This window comes from Echinops telfairi, unplaced genomic scaffold, assembly GCF_000313985.2.
Source record: "Echinops telfairi isolate 266 unplaced genomic scaffold, ASM31398v2 ScPeMD7_6080;HRSCAF=6971, whole genome shotgun sequence".
Lineage (NCBI taxonomy): Eukaryota > Metazoa > Chordata > Mammalia > Afrosoricida > Tenrecidae > Echinops > Echinops telfairi.
Genome location: NW_022109980.1, coordinates 8,790,083 through 8,798,897, shown reverse-complemented (window position 1 = coordinate 8,798,897; position 8,815 = coordinate 8,790,083).

Below are 8,815 nucleotides of genomic sequence, written 5' to 3'. Positions count from 1 at the left end.
TTCTGTGGAGACACAACCAACACTCTCCCCCCTCGCTTAGCTTTTTACTTTTATTTTTCAAATACAAAATGAAATAGTGAAAATGAACTCAACCGAAAGGCATAAAAGTACATTCACCCCTTTCTTCTTTTTTCCACAGTTTGAAGTTCTTCTGGATGGAACCCCTGCTTACTGGAATGGTTTTGTGATTTATCTCATTTACCATCACTCTTAAAGTAGGTATATGCATTTGTTGATTTCAGAAAGATGTCATTGTTAATTATTTTTGTATTTTTCTGCCCAAAGAATATCTCATGAGCTCAGACTGTATTATTTGTGTGTGACCTTGTAGGACAGGGTAGAGCTGCCCCTGTGGGTTTCAAAGACTGTACATCTTTATGGAAGTAGAACGCCTCATCTCTCTCTTGTGGAATGTCTGGCGATTTTGAACTGCTGACCTAGTTGTGCCACCCAAAGGCTCCTTTAATGACCCTACTGGTATCTTATTTGTGTTACCCCAAAGCCTCCTCAATTTAAAGTCTTACCATAGTTTGCAAAGTGCAGTGGCTATAAAGGTTTGTGTTTTGTAGCAGGGTTGTAGGTGTCGGAAGTGCTCAATTATTTAGGAAAATTGCATCATAAAGTGTGAAAAATGATGAGGGCAACAAATGTATAAGTGTGCCTTACACGATTGATGTAGGTATGGATTGTGATAAGAGTTGTATGAGCCCCAATAAAATGATTTTTTTTAAGTGTGAACATTTTTATGGTGATTTGGAGTTTTAATTTGCAGTTTATGGTTGCTTTATTTTAACACTAGGACTTCTGGCTATTCCATGTCTATTAGTCTCTCCTTTATTTTTCTTCTCCTACCTCTTTGGTTATTGCTCTTTGCAGTCACCTCCTTATTTCTTCTCATGCAAAATCAACTATTACCCTATCCTCATTTCTGTACTCTTGCTCTAGGCCTCTCCTATTTATTGTCTCAGCCTTTATTTCTTCTCTTGAATTCACTTCCAACTATTTTAGTTTGCTTTCTGCATTCTTTTAATTTATTTGTGCTTGCTCTCTAAAGAGAACTTAAGCTGAAAAGAAGATCCAATGATCCTTTATTTTAGTTGAAAATCAGGATCGCTTAGAAATACAAAACCATGAATTTCATTTTTAAAAAAAAGCCGTGCATCCTATCCAGAACTAAAGTTTGCATGTTAAAATAAATAAATGAATTGGATTAGGTTGGAATGGATTATTTTCAGAATGCAAAATTTTAGTTGTTCTGTGTTTAAAAGTAAATATTCACATCTTGAACCATGAGGAGTATTCTCAGACTTTATTTAAATTTGGAAATTAAAGCAACTTAACTTATTTGTACCTGTCCATTACTGACCTATTGAAACGCACTCACACCAGATGGATTTTGTGACTGAATTGAAATCCAGCACAAATGGACTGTCTGTGAATTTGATAATTTGTCACCTACTGAGAAAAGATGCTATCATGAAACTGCTCATGGTCAAGGTGAGTGGCTTACTTGCTTTCCAAAGGTGAAAAATTGAGTAGTTTTCAAATGACTTCAACTTAACCTATTTTGGCCATTTTCATCGAGCTAAGAATTCTAGAAAGGCTCATTTTTTTATATTATATGATTGCGTGGATAAAAGGTGATATTCTGATCACATTTTGGAATGTTCAGAAGTCCAGGTGATAGAGTTGTAAGAAATAATTTTATTATTTTCTTCAAGAGCAATATAGAAACCTAAGAGTTCTCAAATGCAAGTGTATAGTGCTGGGTGAATTTTCAGAAATGGAATAGCCTAAGAAACTACCAAGTATATCAAGAAACTGAACATTGCCATCATGCCAGAAGAACTGAAAAGAGTCCTCCCTCTCCTCCTACCTCTCCATGCCTGCCCCATGGTCACTACTATCCTGAGCTCCTGACTTCTAATGCCGTAGGTAAGTATTACTTGTTTGTGACCTTTATCTGACTTTTATACACCACATTTTAAGACAACACACATTCTTTTTGTCAACTGCCCTCTGCCAGACTAGTTTCCTCAATTTTATCATTTTCACCCAGTATATGAATGAATGCATTATTTTTGTGTGCATGTTATTTGTGAAAAATATAGAAATGGATTAATGAAATATGTACTAATTTTCCTGCCGTTTTTTTGGTTAAATTTTATGTGTGAGACTCATCCATCTTTTGAATGTCAGCAGTTTATTTTGACAGGTTGCTTGTTGACTGTTTTGAGGGATCTTTGCTTTTGAAATTATTTTATTGGAAGCTAATACAGCTTTAATATCATTCTATAGTTCAATCACATCAAGCAGTATTGTACAATTGCTGCAACAATTTCAAATCATTCTCTTTCTTCTTGAACTCCTTGATATCAGTGCCCCTTTACTCATCCTGCCCCCACCCCTGGACCTTCAGGAGCCATGATTCTACTTGTTGACGCCATAGGTTCATCAATCCTAGGTTTCATATATCATAAAGCATATAACAAACATTCAAGAGGACAGTCCACAATGACAAAATAGAGATAAACCCCAATATGAAAACACAGACACATACACACACACACAGAAAGAAAATGTTTAAAAAAAATCAGGCTTAACATGTGTCAGAGATAGGATCTAGTGACAAGGTTTTAACAGTTCAAGTCCGGTTTATCATTTTGATCTCCTATAGTCATCTCTCCAATATACTCTGTTTGGTAACCAGTTAATCCCCATCTCTCCATATGGATAGAAGGAAGTCCCCGGAGATATATTTCCTGGGTAGAGCTCACAAATATATCTTGGGATTTCACCGCCCAGAGCCTTCTGCAGACAAGATTCTCACAATTTAGGTTCTGATACTATTGCCTCCTTCAGCTTCAGATCATATGATTTACAATCCTTCGGTCCCTGATGTTGGTGTGCTTCTTCCATGTGCACATAGTTGACTTCTTGCTTAGATGGCTGCTTGGTTGGAAGCAAGCATTTAAGAACCCAAATGCTATTTTATCTGATAGCTAGAAACCTTCTAATTTCTTCACCCATATCTTCTATATTACCTTCCTGAGGGCGAGTATTGAGCCAGAGCCATGATGTAAGAACTAATTGTTCTTAAATTGGAGCTAGGATTTAGTGTGAGCTGAAAATCCATTCCTGGATCTTTGTTATTTTTTCCATCTGCCTTGGTCTCCCTTCAGAGACCTCCTTGTGAATTTATGGTTGAGAATCTTACCAACCAACTCCCTGGAGCATAGTGATCTTCCATTAATATTGTCATTGATTAGCTCCTGGTACTAATGTTTAAAACACTGTTGACAGAGGGATATTGGACCAATGTAGGCTAACTATATATTGCAATACCGGAATTATTCGCTTGTACAGAATAAATTCTTATGTGGCTGGATGCTATTTACACAAACAATGGGGAGTTGATTGTCAGGGAATATTTACAATAATATTCATTGAAAATGTCAATCAGAGATTTGCCAGAACAATACATATTTCATATAGCATTGATCTACTAAGTCAGTTTGTCCGTCTACCAGCAATTCAATATACTTGGTATAGCTGCATTCTGCTTCTTTAAACACCGTGGATTTTGAGTGCTCACTTCTGAGGTTAGAGGTGCGTTTGAGGAAGAGTCCAGTTCACCTAGTGGAGTTTGCACATCTGATCCCTCGGGTTCGGCCTTTGGCCAGTGTGGTTTATTCGGTGGATATTACTGGGGGTACTCTGCCCTTAGCATCCTTGAAAGTATTGTTAGTCATTTCCCTTCCACTTGGAGGCCGGTCCGCCCCCTTTTCTACCAACAGACACACACTTGTCTTTTCTCAGATTTGTGCTCCCTTTTCCGTTTCCTGACTTGACTTTCCCATCAGTGGCCCTCATCCCTCTTATAGGGATGTCACCTGTCCGGAGGGTCCTCGGCTTGTTGCCTATTTTGAATAATGTTAACATGAATATTATTTTTCTGGTTTGTTGATATGCTATACATACTTGCATTTATGTTGTATGTATACTTAAGTGTAGATTTGCTGGGTTATAGAGAAGGTCCACGTTCAGGTTTGATTATTATTGTTGTTAGTTCTCACTCATCACCACCCTGTGTACAACAGAATAAAACATTGCTCAGTCCTGTGCTATGCTTGCAAATGTTGGTACGGCCCCAGTTGAGGAGCTTTTACTTTTTCACTGACCTTCACTTGAAGAGTGTCTTTCTCCAAGAACTGGTTCTTCCTGATAATATATCCAAAGTACACGACAAGTTTTGCTATTCTGATTGTACTTGTTACAAGACAAATGTGTTTATTCCTCTGGAAGTATGTGGTACTTTCAACATTCTTTACCAACTCCACAATTCAAAGGCATCAATCCATCTTCTGTCTGTTCGTCTCTCTTCTTTATTCACTGTCCACCTTTCACATACATACGAGGCAATTGAAAATAAAATGCCATGGTCAGGAACACCTTATTTCTCACAATGACATCTTTTTTCTTTAACACTTTAAAGAGGTCTTGTGGAGCATATCTGCTCAACGCAATACATTGTTTGACTTGACTGCTGCTTCCAAGCATTGATTACAGATCCAAATAAAATGAAATTCTTAGCAACTTCAACCTTTTCTCTGTTAATTGTGATTTTACTTATTGATCCACTAGCAGAAATGTCTGTTCTCTTTACATTGCGATGTAATTCATACTGAAGGCTGTAGTCTTTAGTCCTCATCAGGTGCTTCAGGTCTTTTTTCCCCCTTTTGACAAGCAAAATGCTGTCATCTGCATATTCTAAGTTCTTAATGAGTTTTCTTCCAATCCTGATGTGTTCTTTCCAATACGGTTTTTCATATAGTTCAGCCTCTTGGATTATTTCCTCACGATACTCAACTTTCTTGGTTTTAAACTATGTGCTATCTCATTGTTCTGTTTGAATGGCTGTCTCATAATCTATGTACAGGTTCCACAGGACCATAATTAAATCTTCTGAAACTCCCCATTCTTTCCAATGCTATTGTGGTAGTTACATAATTTCATATTAACTTGAAGATATGTAGTTGTGTAGGTTGATAGCAACCTGTCAATCAGGTCACAGCCTGATTGTGCCTCCTTGTGGGCATGATCTTCTCATAAGGAGGGTCCTAGGAACCTCCCCATCTCCACAGCCTTCATGTTCCTGCTGGCTAGACATTCTGACATCTACCAGAACCCTGGAGATGCATCCACAAGACTCAGCATGCACCGGTAAGTGAGCTTCCTGCATTCTGCGTCATTGCATGTGACTGTGAGTCTGAAGAAGGACTTATGGACTAGTATCTCACTTATGGACTTGAGTTGGACTTGGCTCGGGTGTTTTCCTGATATAAAAAGTTTATTGATATAAACCTTTCTTACATATATATGCATGTCCCTGGATTTGTTTCTCTAGTCAACTTGGCCTAACACGGTTATCCATAATTTGTTATAATCCACACAATAAAAAGGCCTGTACATAGTCAATAAAACACATCTAAACATTTTTCTTGTATTCTCTGCTTTCAATCAAGATCCATCTGACATTAACAAAATCATTGTTCTCTGCTCTCCCTTGAATTCAGCAGCTACATGTTGATGTCTGGCTATAATCCTTTCTTCAGGAAAATTTTACATACATGTGGTATTAAGGATATAAAACAACCACCAAACTCACCACCATTGTGTCAACACTAATTCATAGCGACCCTGTAGGAAAGGGTAGCACTTCCCGTGTGAGACTGTAACACTTTATGGGTGTAGAAAGCCCCATCTTACCCCTGAGGAGTAACTACGCGGTTCTGATCTTACAGTTAAAAACCCAATATGAAAAAAACAAAATAATATGTAACCATTAATTAGCCATCGATATCAATATGTTGAAATATTTCAACTGCTATGCTGTGAATTCCTGGCGCCTTATTTTTTCCAGTGGTTGCAATGAAGTTTGGGATATTTCAAATCTATAAGGTCTTGATCATGTGATAGCCACGAGGTGAAATTGTTGAACATGGACTAATTATTTTTGGTTAGTGACTTTATGTGTTCCTTCCATTTCCTTTTTAAAAAATAGTTTTATTGCCATATAGTTTACATATCATATAGTTCAATAGTTCACTCATATTAAGAAGAGTTGTGCAATCACCAGCACAATCAATTTGAGAACATTTTCTTCTTTTTCGTACTCATTCTTAAGCTCCCAATACCCCTGTCATGCATGCCCCTAGGTCAGTGGTTGTATTAGTCTGGGTACTCTAGAGAAACAAATCCACAGAAACTCATGTATAAGAGAGAGTTTTATAAAGGTTAACTGCACATCAAGAAAACATCCCAACCCAGTGCTGCCCAAGCCCACAAGTCCGACATTAACCCATTAACGCATATGTCCAACACCAATCCACAAAGTCATCCTCGATCTCACAAAACAGACGTAATCATGCCAGCTGCAGGAGGAAACCCAAGTCAGTGAATGTGTAAGCATCTCAGCACTGGTAGGGGTCTCCACATGGCTGCTCCAGCACCCAGGGCTGCAACGGGGTAGGTCCATGTGGCTTCTCCTTGGGGATGTCTTGCAGGAAGTCAGCCTTGCAAGCTGAAGCAGGGAAGCACTTAGGCAGCTGCACCCTGGTCCAATCATCACAAAGCAAGACACCCGAGAATTAGAAAGGTGAGGCTCACCGAGCCATTTATCGAACCACCCTTCAATTAACCCCACATGTGTTTATCGGCCAGGTTGGCACAATAAACTAACTACCTCAGTGGTTCTCAACCATCCTAATGCCTCGAGCCTTTGATACAGTTCCTCATGCTGTGGTGACCCCAACCATAAAATTATTTTTGTTGCTACTTCATAACTGTAATTTGGCTACTGTTATGAATTGGGCAACCCCTGTGAAAGGGTCGTTTGACTCCCAAAGGGGTCACGACCCACAGGTTGAGAATTGCTGCCATAAGTAATATTAATCCAGTTACTATCTTTATAGATTTACCTATCCTTAATTTCATATATATACACACAAAACACAAACTGGAAGCAAACAAACAAAAAAACAACATCAATGATAAAACAAAACAGAAAACTTCAATTGAAAAGAGCAGAAAATATTAAAAACTAAAACAACTTTAAAATGCGTCAAAAGGGAGGTCAAATAATAAAGTGTAACATTTTATCCTAACTACATCTCCCATGACTTTGCAATATTCTGTGATAGCAAGACTATTCACATCCCTGGTCATAGGGGATTCACAGGAGGGTTAATCCCTATGGGGTCCTGCAAATGGACTTAATTGATTTGGGGCTCACAGTTAATTCTAGCCCCAATCTAAAAATAAGTATTTCTTATGAACTGGCCCTACTTGTTACTCACCTTCCACGTTCTTTTGATGCATCCTGTATCATTCCATATTTTGCCCATAGTTTCAATATTACAACCCGAGGCTTACATGAGTCCTACAGTTCTTTGAGCTGGAGAAATGCTGAGTTTGTTCTTTCTGTTTGGTTTTCTAACTCCAGGTTTTCGAGCATTTCATCTGAATGTTTAACTTTGTCTTCTCAAGCTGCCCTTTGAAATTTTATTTTCTGCTCTTTTACTTCATTTCTTCCACTCATTTAGCTATTCTGTGTTCAAGAGTAAGTGTCAGCATCTCTTCTCACATTCACATTGGTTTTTTCTTTCTTTCCTGTCTTTTACTGAACTCTTCCTTTCTTGATAGCATCCAACAACTCATGTAGTCTTCCACCATTAATGTTCAATACATCAAATGTGTTCTTGATATGATCTCTAAATTCAGATGGGATATACTCAAGGTAATATTCTAGCTCTTGTGGACGGGTTTTAATTTTCTTCTGCTTTATCCTGAACTTGCATATGAGAAATTATTGGTCTGTTCCACCCACAGTCAGCTCCTGGCTTTGTCTTGCCTGATGAATATTGACTTTCATTTTTCCATATAGTCAGTCAATTTAATTTGCATATAATACATCTAGCAAGGACCACATGTATACTTGTGGTTTACATTGTGAAAAAGGGGTATTTACAATGAGGAAGTCATGGGTCTTGCAAATTTTTCTCATGTGATTCTAATTATCAGTTCTGTCACCAAGACCATATTCTCCAACTACTAATCCTAGCATGCTTTTTTCCAGCTTTTACATTCAAATCACTGGTAATTATCAATGTATCTTGATTTCATGTTTGAGTGACTTCAGACCAAAGATGATAGTAGAATTATTCCATTTCTTCATCATCGACTTTGGTATTTGTTGCATAAATTTGTACATGGCATTAACTCTTTTTCAGTGTACACATAAAGGCATTATCCTATCACAAACAGAATCAGTTTTTCAAAATACCTTTTGAAATGTTCTTTTTAGCAATGAGTGCAACACAATTTCTCTTCAATTTGTCATTTCCGGATTAACGAACCATATAATGGTTAGATTCGCAATGCTCAATACCAGTCCATTTCAGCAAATGAGTGTGTAGGACACTGATATTACTATGTTCTATAAACTGAGAAAAAGAAAATATTGCAAATATCCATTAATGATTGGAACGTGGAATATATGAAGTATGAACCTAGGGAAATTGGAAACCTAAGAAGTAAAGCTTAACAACTATTGTAGCTATTAACAATTGAACAGAATGACTGGAATGGTCATTAATAACTTGAAACTCTTAGCTTAATGGCTCTAACTAAACTCTACTTATTATAAACTTTGTCTAGTTCACAATTAGCTTATCAATATACCTTGATTGTTAGAGACTGTGTAGGGAATGATCAGGCAAGCAGAAACGGAAGGAGGAACAAGTAGAAGTTTTCA